This window comes from Patagioenas fasciata, chromosome 4, assembly GCF_037038585.1.
Source record: "Patagioenas fasciata isolate bPatFas1 chromosome 4, bPatFas1.hap1, whole genome shotgun sequence".
In the NCBI taxonomy this organism is placed as follows: Eukaryota; Metazoa; Chordata; class Aves; order Columbiformes; family Columbidae; genus Patagioenas; species Patagioenas fasciata.
In genome coordinates, this window is record NC_092523.1 from 72,446,219 (window position 1) to 72,461,159 (window position 14,941).

The 14,941-nt window shown below is 39.7% G+C and overlaps 1 protein-coding gene across 11 annotated transcripts in view; it reads right to left on the reverse strand.

The window, feature by feature from the left end:
• The window catches only part of ANK2 (ankyrin 2), a 366,844-nt gene that overhangs the window by 197,857 nt on the left and 154,046 nt on the right, over nt 1–14,941 (reverse strand). The gene's annotated exons all lie outside the window — the stretch shown is intronic.

Here is a 14,941-nt window from a genome sequence, read left to right on the forward strand (position 1 = left end):
ACTGATGGCAGCATTTAAAAAAATCACCAAATCAAAGAAACAATATTCTTAGCCAGATTTCCCCCTGCAATGTATTCCGCGGCTTCAGACTGAGCTTGACTGAACAGCACTGAAGTTGAGCACCATGAATTTCACTATAACACAGCACCAAAAAATCAGTAACAGATGTCCTGCGAGCTCTTCATGCGACAACAGCTCACAGACCAGGACTAATCCCAATCTCGCGTTATTTCTGTACCCACAGAACTTGGCTATTTTCAATTCATGTAGACCAAGACCATTAATTACTACCATGGAGCTAATCACTATCAATAGCTTATGCTTTTACTACAAGATTACACTTTGAGAATTTCACAAATTTCCACAAGTATTCATATATGGAAATTACGAAGCACTATAAAGGCATCTTTAAAACATCTATTTTATGTTTGAGCCAGTGATCTGTGCACTCAGTCAAAAATATATTTCTCTAGTGGAAGAAGACATCAGCAGAAGCAGGGTTCACAGTGCCAGCCAACCTATTTCCAGCTCCTCTGCACATACAGATTGATTTTCTCACAGTTATTCCCATTTGTAATAAACCAGGCTGCGCAAAACTAATGACTAAATCACAAGCAGTAGCTGCAGCAACAGCCACATGCAAAATAAGACAGGTGGGGCAACTAAAGGGATAAAATAAAAGAGAAAATTGGATTCTTTAACAGGACTGTAGCTTGCATTCCGTTCTTAACATTGGACGAACCTCACAGGTAGCATCACTTGTCAACCAGAAATGAACAGCTGATAATCTAAAACTCTACCTTCCTGATACAGTGTGAAAGCATTCAACCTCTTCATGGTATCGTAAGCAAGAAATGTGAAAATAAACAAATCACAGGTCACCACACTTAAAAATCCTGGTCTTATGATTTCCCTCAACCACGGTTGAAGGTTTCTCTAAGCTGATAAATGCTTAAACCCTGATATGTAGCGCACACAATAGAGTTTGATACACAGGAGGGTTCATAGGAGTCATGATTATTAAACAATTTGTCATCTTTTAATGATTCATATGTGCAGGTTCATCAGCTCAGTCTCAAATAGTTATTCTTTCAGAAAACTCGCTTAAAAGTTAATAGAAGACTTGATGTAATTTGTAACCCATGCTACACAAGAAAAAAGATCAGACTCTTGAACAACTGGTGCCAAGTAAGACAAAATGAAATAGCAAATATTCTTTAGAAGATCATTGGCAAAGAAGAACTTCAGATCAGTTCTGTGAGTTCACCATTATGTCCCATAAACATTTTCCCCCTAAACTCAAAGAGACATAAAAGTATTTAATCACCTTGGGGGTGGGGAGGGGGAAAGAAAGTATCTTTCAATAGATTATTTTGGAAAGAACATATCCAGTCTGGGGAGAAGAACATAAAGTATGTATCACTTAATACTTGACACAGCTAATGTCCATGCAGGAAAGAAGTGTTCTGTTTTGAGAAAGGTTTTCTTAATAGAAGTAGAAAATGGCTAGTCATTGTCCTGCATATACAGATCTTAGCAAAAAGAAATCCTTCTGCAGACATCAGTCTGAAGATTAAAATTTCAAGATCTGTTCAGTAAAAATTGAGACTGAGAATTTTCCCCCTAAACATAGAAAACACATGGTGAAGCTGCTACATAAGAAAAACTGAATATACAGTGATACTGCCACAAACGGTATGTAGGAGGGGAGTGGGAGAGTGGGCAGATGCACAACAACATAAAAAGAACACAGTACCAGAAAAAGGGTGGTTTTTCTGTTAAAAGCATTTGTCATCATTAGCTCTGAATGCAGAAATACATAACTCGTGAGATTCAACAAACTCCCATTTGGGATAGTAAAGCTTGTAGGACTTCAACCTGTACAACATCCTGCGTGATCTGTGAACAGGCTCCAAGTGACTAACCTCACCATGAGATCCACAGCTGTGTGGGTACTTAATTAAGGTCACAGCTCCTATTTGCCTGGTTTAGAAATTGGTATAAATCATTAACTTCCTGACCTGATCTCCTCATTTCACAGTCTCCAGGTTTTGTTGTTTTAACCTGACCCACCAGCTGAGACAATAAGCTGCTGCACTGCAGTGCTTTATTAGCCATGGCTATGATCAGCACTTGGTTTTAACTGCCAGCTTTCAGGTAGAGAGACATGATTTGCTGAGCAAATCAACATTTTCTGTCTATAGAAACTTGCTCAATGAATATCAACAGTAACTGAGTACTAGGGGAAAGGATGTAAACAAGTGATTATGTTCCTTGAAGCACATCCACTAACAAAGGTCCATCTCATAAAGATGAGGTTCTCTCCACATAAATCATGTGGGCAGTGAAAAAAGTTAAAACTAAGTCTATAATAACACCCAAAAAGTGTGACTCTAATCTGTTCTCATCACTTCCCAGAGTTACAAAAAAGGGAGGCAGTGATAGAGTGGGAAAAGCCTTTCATGCCTCAAAGCCAGAATGGAGACTGTTTTTTTGCAGTTCTAAGCTGCTAGCATATTCAGAAAACATGTTGGAAATCAACATTTGTTTCAAAGAGCTAAAAATGTGAAAAGGCTGTCCCAGGCAATAGTTTGGTAGAGATGAAAGCTAGGAAATTCAACATTTTGTCTAGCATTGTGGATGACTCTCCTAGATGAGGCACATCACAATTCTTCAGGGGAACTGAGTTCCCTCCAAAGTGATGCACTGCTTAACTTGTACGTAATACCTAACAAGCACATCTACGTGTTATTTTGCAACCATACAACAACTGCCTCTGTCCTTACAAATTGTGCAGTGATTTAAAATTCTCCTCCTTGCTGGCTGAAAAGCAGAATGCATTAGACAAGGCACAGCCATTTGTGGCCTAGAAGCCAGAGATGGCTGACTTGCAGAATTAGCTCACCTCTACCCACAAGCACAGATGTCAGCCTACCCTCTCTGCTGCTATTCTAGCTGGGTTAAACGTCAGAGGTAGGCACCCGTGTTCCTCTGGTCAGGAAACTCAGTTCTGTGAGCACTTCCTCTTGAGGGATGAGGATGGACATGATAGAATATTTTTGATAAGGACAATAATATTTGGAGTGCCAGAGCAGAGTAACAATGTGCTTAATTCGACTATGTAAAGCAATTTGGATGGATTGTGCACATTAGCATATTCAGCCATTTCAATATCTACAGAACTACACATTCCTAGGAAAAACAACAACAAACAAGTAAACAAAACTACCACTAAATAATTCTTATGGTAAGTAAAAGCACAAAGCTAACTACGGAAGTTTACGCTACATTTATAAATTGCCTCCTGCCTCACTTATTGTTTAATCCACAGTCTTATTTATTACTCACACACAGCAGTATTTGTCCTAATTCTAAAGGCACAACAGTCCTGGAAGTGAGTTAGCAATCACAAATCCATACTGTATAGGTTTCAGTTTGTATTACCCTGAAAGAAAAACATATTAAGGTTAAAAAAAGGCTCTACACTCATTCTCAGGTTACTGAATATGTGAAGACAATGTGTTCCAGAAAGCTCTAGGCTGGAAATTAGCATCACTGAACTGGTACTGACAAGATGATATATAAAACTATGTTCTGGCTTTTTTCCATACCTTGATTACATCTATTTTATTAAATGAAAAGAGGCAATACAGAACAAGAAATCAAAAAGGGCAAGTTATGGCACATATGTTAATAGACATAAATCAGATCAGTCTTATTATCTTTCCATTCTTTTCTGTTATACAACCCAGGTATAATTCACAGCACTGACAAGTTTAGCGGTCAGTACTATAAATATATTGCAGATGACACAGTAATATTTACAATACCATACCCTCCCTTGCATACCAAATTTCTGTCTTGAAGGTGTCCAGTTTAATACTGACAAACTTTAAATGTAATTAATTATTACACCAGAAATATATATATATATACTGCTTAGATACCTTCATCTTGAAAGAGTTACTGAAAGTATTCATCTACTCTTATAAAATTAGTTTTTTATATATTACAGATGGAGAAACTGAGATGGTATGCTCACATGTTTGCTACTAAGAACATAAGAGTAATCACTGTGGGATGAGACCAAAGTCTTCGGCCTCCAACAGTGGCCAAAAATCAGATACCTAGCAAAGGGCAGAAAAAGGCAAACATATTATATTTTCAAGTACTCTCCCAGATTCTGGTCATTTCAGACTGTTGGACATCTGCGCTAGAAACTTCACTTTACTTGGTCATCCTCACAGGCATTTTTCCATTAATTTGTTCAGTCTCTGTCCAAACCTTTCTGAATTTCCAGCATCAATGACATATTAAGGCAGAGTTCTGCAGCTTAACTGCACATTCAAAGTACCATTGTCACAGGCAAGTGCTTACAGACCAGCAAAGAAGGAAAGATAAAATAGCCATTCTCAAATCATAAAAGTCCTTGCAGCCATCCTTTATTACTGTCCAAGCTGTGCCATGACAAAGCAATGCTTTGCACACACCACCAACTTTCTGAACAGCAAAAATAGGATTTAGAAAAGCCCTTCAAAGCCTAATGCCTCCAGTTTAAACAAATATCCCAAATGTGAGGTAAAGGCATTCCAGCTGTGTCAAAGTTGGCAATTCAAGAATCCTAAATAAACTCAAGATAGACGTTTCTGGCAAGAGTGCCCATTTTGCAGTTTTCTGACGACAGCTAAGTTCCATTAATCCTAAATATCATTCCATTTATTTTAGTTTTCATATTGATTTAAAATATTTACGTCACATTCTATTTTAACTAAGTTAAACATGGCCTGGCCCAATAGCTCACTAAGGGAAACAGCAGAAATTTTATTGATTTATATGGATAAGGACTGCAATCACTTAATTCAACACTGCAATGTGCCTTCTCATCTTCTTTTGTGTCCTGGACATCCTGCCCTACCTTCTTTTGTCTTTGATTATTGTGTTTGGTTTTGATCTTGTGGGGCAGAAGCTGCTATTAATGCAAAGAAGTAGCCAAGAGATCATCCTGTAGGTGCTACAGATCTGCCATGTCTCGTCCCAAAGTTGCAGTGTGTTCCTCAAGCTCCCTCCTCACTGCACTTACATCTGCTGGATCTGCTCTGAGGGGCTCGGCCATGCATCCATGCAGGACTTCATCTTTTGCAGGTGCAGTTTGCTGATCTCTGCTCTGCTGACAACACAAGAGAGGCTACTCACAGCCAAGAGCAGGGAAGCTTGTTGGGGTCTGTATTTATCTTGCCTGCTCCTCAACTACCATTGAGTGTCACGGACAAGTGGCCCAACACCTTGTGGAAATGCTCCCTTTTCTAATTCTGTGTGGTAGAGACCTGCCTCCTCTGCGTGACCAGATGTAGTCTCTCTAGCTGGAAGAGAAGAACGTTGAAGGAAGTGGCTGAGACTTTAGAGCTTTTGTTCTCTATTATAAAAATAAGTGGTTCTTTTTTTTTTTTCTTGAATGCCTTCCCATACAATGATCTGATCAATTTTCAGAAGGCTTTTTTCCACCTTTTTTTCTGAGTATTTGCATTAGAGCCAAACACTGAATTGCATTAGCTCTAAGAAACAGGGCATATTTCAAGCTCAAGGGTAATTTATCTCAGAGAAGCCACAGAAAGCAAGTTATATGCTGAAAGGTACTTGCATATATTTCTACTTGTGTCCCTGATGGATCAGTCCTACCACTTGTGATTAAAAAGTCCTATTACTTGTTTTCCCAAGAGCCAGGGGAGTCTCTCCACTGAGCTGCCTGAAGAGCAAAAAGGAGAGCTCTATATTCTATAAATAACCTTACTGACTTACCTGATATAATAGTTCCTTACATTCAGAAACCATCCTGTTACCATACCTTGACTGGACTACATGTGTTGTACGTAGTATAACCAAATTTACAGGAAACACGTGTTGATTTGGAAGCAGAATTCTGTTATCTCAAAGCCAAATGCTTCAGTGCAATGTAAATAAAAATAACCATATAAATTATAATTATATAAAACCAATTATGCCTGTGCAACAAAAGCATATAACGGGAAAACTGTTTTGCAGGCCACTGCATTGGAAGCCTGTAAGCCAATGTGACCCAGATCTCGTCCACTTTAAATCCTTTCAGTTGCAACCTAGATGCTGCACATAATCAGCTCTGCTTGAGCATCCTTGCTGTTACGTGTAAAAGTGTGTCTGCACCTTAGTGTTGGACCAGGTCACATGCATTCACATTTGAATGGGCCCTATCTAGCTCAAATTAAAAGTTTACATGTCCACAGCTATCAAAATGAAGGCCTAAGTGTCTGCACCACAGGCAAATATTGTTGTATATGTGTGTATATTTATTTGTACATGTAGCAGTCTGACCCACAAAATAAGCCTTCCAAAACCCAAGATTAGACTAAAGAAACAATTTTCACAGTTTCAGTTTGCAAAGTATGGAAGAAGAATAGGACTGAGTGATGCATCTTTATATTTCCATCTATTATATATATGCTTTCTAAAACACCATTTCTACCACTTTTCTACCACATTTCTACCATCACGAGTACTGATATGGTTGGATCTGACCTACCCACCCGTAATCAAGCTTGGAACCCAAATATTTGGTTCACAATAGTAGTGGATGTCAAAAACAAAGTGACCACACATAGCCAATCATAAGAAAGATTCTAACTACACAATTTCTGAAATACAGCTGCAATAATTTGCCTTAAGTAACAACTTACAGAAGCCTAGTATAACTGCTCCAAAGCAAATAATGCTATTTCCTTTCTCTTGTGCTTGTTGTAAGCGAGATGTCATAAAAACATAAAGTAGAGTTAAATAGTCCGTTGCTTCATCATTTCAGGTGTTTTTCAAGCAGATTTTTCCACTGCTTATAATAAGAGCAGATATATCTGATATTTTCTTATAAAAACACAGAAGAAAAATTTGTACTAAGAATCCTCAAACAGTTATCAAAGATCTTTTTTAGATACTTCCCAAATTAACAATCATATTATATATAGAATTATAGAATCATAGAATCTTTTTGGTTGCAAGAGACCCTCAAGATCATCGAGTCCAACCATAACCTAACTCTGGCACTAAATCATGTCCCAGAGAACTTAATGTATACGTTTCTTACATACATAAGAATAGTGCCTGAACCTTCTTCTAAGCATTTTCACCTCTTCCTCACAAAGGATGTTAGGACACCTTTACTTTTGTTCCACTCCCCCAAATAACTTCAGAGGTCCCAATGTCTGATCAAACCAACATAGAGAATAGGGATATTACCTACAGTGTGCTGAATTCCTCTGCCCTACACATACACAGCCAAGCTCTGCCTCTAGCACACATTTATTTGGCAAGGACAGAAGAATTTTACAACAGAGCGAATCCCAAGGATGAGAGCTTTCTGCTCTCCCAGACCTATTCCCAAGCATCTTTCAGTAGTGTTCATCACTGGAGGCCTCTTTTTGTGTTTGAATGGTGCACCAGGGCAGAGGCAGCCGTGAGCACGGTGGGCTAGTGGTCAGCACCATGGAGAGCGCCCGGTCAGCACCATGGGGAGCGCCCGGTCAGCACCATGGAGAGCGCCTGCCCGCTGCCTTGCCCACCTGCAAGGCCATGGGTACCCGCAGGTTAACCCGTTGTGTTAAGCAACAAGGAGGGTAGGAAAGCATCAAGAATGCAAAACCAAAGACTCAGAAACCACTAGGGACACGTTCTGGTCCTGTTTGCACGTGCCTATTTGTGTCCGCTTCGAACTGCTGCCCAATCGTACCGTTTTAGATCTGAGGCGGGTGGCAGCAATACGTGGTGTGGAAGGCCTGCAGAGCTGCTCAGGACTAACCACCTGGAGCACATGGGAAATCCTCTGTTCAGATGACGCAAGGGCCGCAAAAAACACAGAGACCACAAATAACCTTCACATTTCTAATCAAATATTTCATCAATGGTGAATGATAGATCTTGAATATAAATAACTAATTTCTACTAAAGCTCTAGGTCCAGAACAGCTGAAAATCCAAGTTTCAAAATTCAAGAAATCCAGATCTAATTACTGTGGCATACACTCATTTCTGTTAAAAACATGGAGTCAAGATAAACACACAAACATTCAGTGCTGTACTTCCCACTGCGAGTGCCTGGGGAAATAAATGGCAAATGATCCCCCTCTCCTGGTCAAATATTGCTACAGCAGCAAGAGAATCACATTTCAAAATAGTTCTTTCAGCATTACAGCAGGCTTAGCACAAAGTTTTGAGATGGCTAAAACACACCATTGCTCTAGCTGCAAACACTGCAATAAGCATCCAGGTCTGTTCAGAATATCAATCAACATCTTTACCCATAGTCATATTTTTACACATCACTTTCTGAACCCAGGATGGCTGGATCTGGTTTAATTAATGGACTTGTAAATTCCCCTAGGGTAACATCCTGCTGAAAACAAGGAGAAATGCACTGACACCGATTACAAAGAGAAGGTAAAGGTCCAACTGTACAGGTACTGCTTCCATTCCACTGTCCTACTATAGCTAGAATGCGATAGACAAGGTTAAGACCAAATAAGATGTTCCCTATATCACCTACACCATGAAAACCTTGACAGCCCACACATACAGACTACTGGAGAATTTCTACAGAAGGCACCTGACAAGATCCAAAGGCCCTTGAGGTAGAAGAAATTCAGAAACATTTTAGGGCCCTGAGGAAGAAGAAATGAAGAATCATTTTCCCTATATGATAGATAAAAGCCACAAAATAAGGTCTAAAGACCAAACCCAGTGACAGGAAATAGGCATCTGGCCAGGGTGTAACCCATTGCTGAAGAGCCCTGCCTCTTGAGGTTCGGCTGGTCTTAGATTAGTAGCTTACATTCTTCTGTAAGCACCTGCCAGGTGACCTTTTAAAAGCATATCATAACCTATTAAAGGTACCTTATAAATATAATACCAGTTTTTAAAAGGGTAATTTTTGAGTCAGCTAAGGACACAAATTACTCAGAAATCAAACAGGATGTAGCTTATTGTCCTCCTGTGACTTAAAACCATAACATAGATCTCTTCTTCAAAACACTAGCTTTTAGCCTTATCTTTCCTACATGTAATACTGTACTACGATTTTTAATTTTCTACTTCCAGATCCCTGTTTATGGGACTGCATAAGGAAAAATTCTATGTGTAGACACAAGAAGCACATGAAAACATCGCTATCACATATACTTCCAATATCTAAGGACATTTCAACAACTATGGAATGTCATTTTCACTTTTACATTTACTTTACATTTTTATATTAAAAATCCTATTTATTTTTATTTCCTAGTGTTTCTGCAGCATTCAGACATTTAAGAGACCAATTCTGGCTGTAGGAAGTTTATTGGTCTGGCTTCCTGTCAAAAGGACTTTCAGATCACTCCCACACTTGAAAAGCACAAATATGGCCCTCAGTAAATTATTTTCTTACAACAACAGTTTGAAACTACTTGGGCAATTGTATCACTGATCTGTGTAAGTGTGCTAGGTTAGAACTGTGCTCACATTGAACTGAAGTGGCTGGTCTGATTCTGAATTTGTACTAAAGACAATAACATTCTAGATCTAAAGCTAATGTGCAGAGGCAACTATTTGTCTCAAGCTAAAAACAGGAATGTAAATTGGATGCACAGCCTTTCATTTACTGTGAAATCTGTCCCACCAGGTGAAACATCTTCAGTCATGTGAAACAAAGCACTCCGCAGAATCAAGAAAAATGTCTGACTCACAGAAAGGTATACATTACCATGAATTTGTTCCTGAAGAGCCTCCAATTTCCACTAATTCCTGTGGAGGATAAGCATGAAGAGTTTGTCTTCTCAAACAACTGAGAAGAATGGATCCCAATACATAGCTAAAACAGCAGCACTCTGTCCAGATGAATCACCATCTCCACTTTAAAAGCAGGGTCTTTCTAAAAAGAAAAATTTCTGGAAAAGATCTGTGACTTCTTGGTAGCCTTGAGAATAAAGACCTTACAAAAACAGAGCTGTTTGAACCACCTTCCCAAACAACCTCTTGCTGTTACATAGATTTGAAAATGCATTGCAGAGATCATTACCAAAAAAATGTATCCTTGCAAAAGTATACTGTAATTCAACATGCCTAATTTAATTTGAAGCCTCACTGTAACTCAGTAACTCATTCATCAAATGATCGCCCTTGACTATCACTACATGTTAAGCAATTTTACGTTTCACCAAGACAGTAGAATTGAAAAGGATTAATAAAGAGTATGGTAATTTATCCATTTGCTTGACCTTACCCTGAAAGTCAAAAATGGGATGCTCTTGCTTGAAGCCTTTCAAGTTTAAAGTGTGTAGAATGAGATGCTCCTAAGAAAATTTTCTTCGAAAATCAGACATCTGTCTTATTGCAGTTAAGTTGATAATAAGCTGTGCTTGGACTTGAAATATTTCTGCAAAAATCTAAGCAAAACTGACCCTCAGCTGCCAGACCAGTTCAAATTTGAGCTGGCCATATCAGTTTGTGCATATGCAGCAAAAGGGCAGATGATTTATTCACATAAGTTAATGCTATGTTTTACACTGGAAAGGAATAAAGGCAGCAAATACAGACTTCAAATTTAAAAGGAGGACAAAAAGAATTGCAAGTGTCTTAGCCTAGACTAAATACATACTAAACCCTAGCTCTCCCTCCAAGTCCATTTATCACCCATCACTTAAGATCTTGCAAAGATCTTGCCTGGATTCCCACAAACTGCAGCACTGGATTATAGGCAGCATTTATTTCCACTCTGCCACGTTAGCACTCCTAGACCACCTGCAAGAAGCCTGCTGAACAGAGCCTGTTCTCCTTCCTGTTCACAGAGCTGCCAGAATGAGAATACCTTTCAAGACATGCAAGTTCTTCTGATAATACTAACAATCAGAGAAGCTGAGTTTCAAAGCAAGAGTTAACTATCCTGTATGGAAAAAGTAGAAGCAGGACTTCCCAGTGAGAGCTAACAAAGGCAAACACTAGTTAACATCTAGCACATCACTGGGGATATGAGCAACCTAGATTCAAAATCCCAGTTGTCCTATCACCTCAACAAATGAACGGCCCAATTAAAATACTATTATTTATGTAAAGTAGAACAGCTCAGGAAAAAAAAAAAAAAAAGGAAAAGGTTGATCAGGCTACTCAGGCAGAAACCTCTCTGAATCAACAATTTCCAAATATCCAAATAAAGCCTTATCTGTACCCTTTCAGTGGACAGCAGACACTGTGCAATGGAGCACACCGTGAAAGTACTGAGTCAGCCAACATGTCTGCATGGCAGAACATGCTGGTCAGGTGTAAAAGCAGGAAAGGCACATCAGCATGTCTTGCCCCATCTTTCAGCTGGGTTAATTTGTAGCCTTGCATTGACATGCTTATCTTGGCTCTATTGGTGCTGACTTGAAGGTCACTGCATTGTTCACCATTGTACAATGCAGAGATATCCTGAGACATCATCTTTTCTATATTGAAGGAAACATTTGCAAACTTTTCAAAAATGTTAAATAGAACAATAAAATCAATGGGATTCACCTGTCCATAACTGCAACCAGCCAGCAAAGAGGATTTAGCAGTCCCTCCACTCCTTCAGTTGTCATCTCTTTTCTTGGAGAATGCAACCATGCATAGCAAAGTGCTTTTGTAATCAGCCAGTCCTTAATTCATCAGCTGAGCCTCAGATTTGTTGTTGGCTAAAAGTGAAAGATACTCAAAACAACAGCAAGCACTCAAGTGAAGCCTACACTGTAGTACCATGTTATCTTTCCATAACAGTAGTAGACTCAGATCCTACAAGATCTGAAGATTCTAAATACTTTTTAATTCAGGGAGGTTAAAAAACAAGTATGGATTCAGTGAAAAGCACTAATGTGAACCTAAACAAAGGCAATTCTGTTCTCATGGATTTCAGAGCCATTGTACTTTTTTCTGTCTAAATCACAATATTCAAGTCCCCCTTTGATGCGTTCCATTCATATCAAGACAAAAAGGACCACAAGGACAGAAGAAATCATCTGAACCTCAAGCAGGTACAAGGGGGCACTAGATAAGCAAAATTCTACTCTCAGATCTACACTTTTGTCTATTGAGTTAAAGGATAGTTTCCAAGTGGTCTTTGGTCCTGGAAAAGCAAGCTTCACCTCTGTCTTTCCACAGCTAAAATAGAATTTGCACCCTCAAGAGGTGAGGTCTGTGAGGAGGAATGGTTTATCTGGGTATACAGAGTTTCTGTCATGGAATTGCAGAAGCATATCCCAGATGTCCCCTGTTCCACCCTCTAGAAGTTTACACCCTGAGCTGGGTTTAAAAAATTGGAAGATTTATAATTTGCATCATCCCTACATGTACATAAGTTTGTAGAATTATTACAAAAACTGAAAGAGAGATGCAGAAGGGTATTGCAACCCGACAGAGAACAGCATTGTATACAGCAATGCTGTACTGTTGCATTTTACATATGCATGTCCATGTCTTAGAATAAGGAAGGTTAGATTTTTAAATGGTTTTACAATCTAATATGATATAGCAGTATGTGACATGTATTTTTAAATAAGAGAGGGAAGGAGTGGCAGAGAGGAGCCTCTATGTACTGTCACACCGCACCATCCCCTGCATTGCTCCCGGAGGGCAGGGGAGTCAGGAGTGAAGTTGAGCCTGGGAAGGAGGAAGAAAGGTTTGCTTTAGTGCTTGCCTTTTTGTTTCCCACTACCTGAATCTATTTTAATTGGCAAGAAATAAAATTAATTTTTAAGTAGAGCTTGCTGTCAATTACAGTAATTGGTAAGTGATCTCCCTGGCTTTTTCTCAGCCCAGGAGCTTTCCCAGTCCTGTTATTATTTGCCCTCACCCCATCCCACTGAGGAGGGGCAATGAGTGAGAGTGTCTGGGCAGGCATGTGGCCCTTAGCCACTGTTAATCCACCACAGCAGCATAGCTTCTTTACTCTTATGTTGACCTACAGCACTATTGGGGCTCTTCTCATCCTTCTTTCTTTTCCCAGGTGTTTCAGAAGGGTGCATTCCTTTTGCATTCCATTGAAGGCTGATGTAAAGGATCACGTACAACCATTTTCAGGCTGCACCGCACGGTGGCACTCCCGGTCCGCCTGTCCTCCAGCAGCCGCGCCGGGCAAGGGAAAGCAGAAGGACCATCTCATCCTGTTCGAACTGTATTAACAGGCTTCAGTACTGTTAGCACAATTTAACAGCTCAATACGGTTTAGAAGAGCAAAAAGTTGTCTGCTAGGCAACTGATTTTTACTGCCTGAAATAAAAAGTAAACTACTTGTTCACTAATTTTAAACTCCTCTTGGAGAAGATCTCCAGATTTTCTGGTCCAGGGCAGCAAAGTGGCAATTCTGCACGCCTGCAGCAATTGCTACAACTGCTGTGACCCTGTCAGTCTCCAGCCATCAGCCCCAGCAGACTGGCACTCTCAGCGAAGGCTCTCTACACTCCTTCTCCCACCTCAAAGCAAACAGGACAAGGAAAACCAAACAGCAAACCTTTCCGAGTTACTCCTTGCAGAAAGCCTGCCGTAAAACTCAGGAGAGGGCTTGATGCTGACACCAAAGTTATTTTAAACACTCAGATCTACAGAAATCCCATGGGCAGTGCCCTGACCTCCTGGCAGCGGGATGGTGCTGGTCTCACCACCTGGTGCCTGGAGCTCTCCCAGGCAGAGGCCACCCAGGACTCCCCGGGTGTATTTCCCTTTCAAACGTTTTACACGACAATGAGCACAAATATTGGCACAGCTCAGCGTGCTGCGCGTCACAGCCTTCCCTTAAATTAACCCAGTGCTAATTTTAGTGTAGCAGATGCTCTCGAACATGAATAGGCCTGTGACCTTGACAAATATGATTTTACATCACATTTAAGAGTAACCACTCTGTTTTCACCATCCTCTGCACCACTCAGGAAGGAGCAGGGTGCCTCCTGCTCTTTTACACTACGGTACCTTTCTCATGTCTCCAAATTTGCTACTGTATCATGGTTTAATACTGGAACATGAAGGAGATTACATGATGCAATCTACAGTGTAATTCCACACGTAACGTTCAGAGAAGCATTAAACTCAGGAGTTTCCACATGAGAGAGAACAGCACAGGGCTTTTTGCCTTCCATCAGCAGAAATGCATTTGGGATTTAGTGCTGTCTTTTAACACAGCAAGGACAAAACTTCCACTTGAAAATGCAAAATATGTTCTCTTTAGCCATCAACACAAGTGTCTCAGCAAATGCTGTTTGCCATAGCCTAATCATCTCTCAGAGTCAGAAAGAAAACTGTGCCCAGTTTTATATATATATATATATATATATATATATATATCTCTACATATATATATATAGAGAGAGAGAGAGAAGAAACTGCAGTAACCTTTTAAAAGACTCCTCTTTTCTTTTGCTTTGTATAATCTTAGATTAGTTGCTGCTGTTTAGTCATATATAAAGAGACTATTCCTGCATTAATCACACTTTAAACTGCACATGTATGCAGGAATAGTCACTTCAGCTGTTGTTTTGTACAGGTGAGTACAAAAACCCTGATGATTCTTATTTGCCCTTTAGGTTTTTTTTTTCCCCAATTCATTTATTGTTGCTGTTTTAACCTGCCCCTAAACTGGAAAAAGCAGGTATTTCTGCAACAGAAAAAAAAATATGTTCAGCAGTATTCCACGTACAGTCTCACCTCCTACAAGATCTTAAACTGCATATATATAATTAACCTAGCATCACAATAGAAACACAACAAAATTGAGACGTGTGAGGGAAGATGCAGATGGTAGCTTAAGAGAATGAGGAAGCTGTGGAAGAAAGTGGTATCAGATGGGAAAGGATGCAAAATTGAAAAATTCAATGTTAAGGAGCATAAAGAGGCACATCCACAGCCATTTTCCTTGTGTGATCTCTGCATCATTACAGGCTCAAATT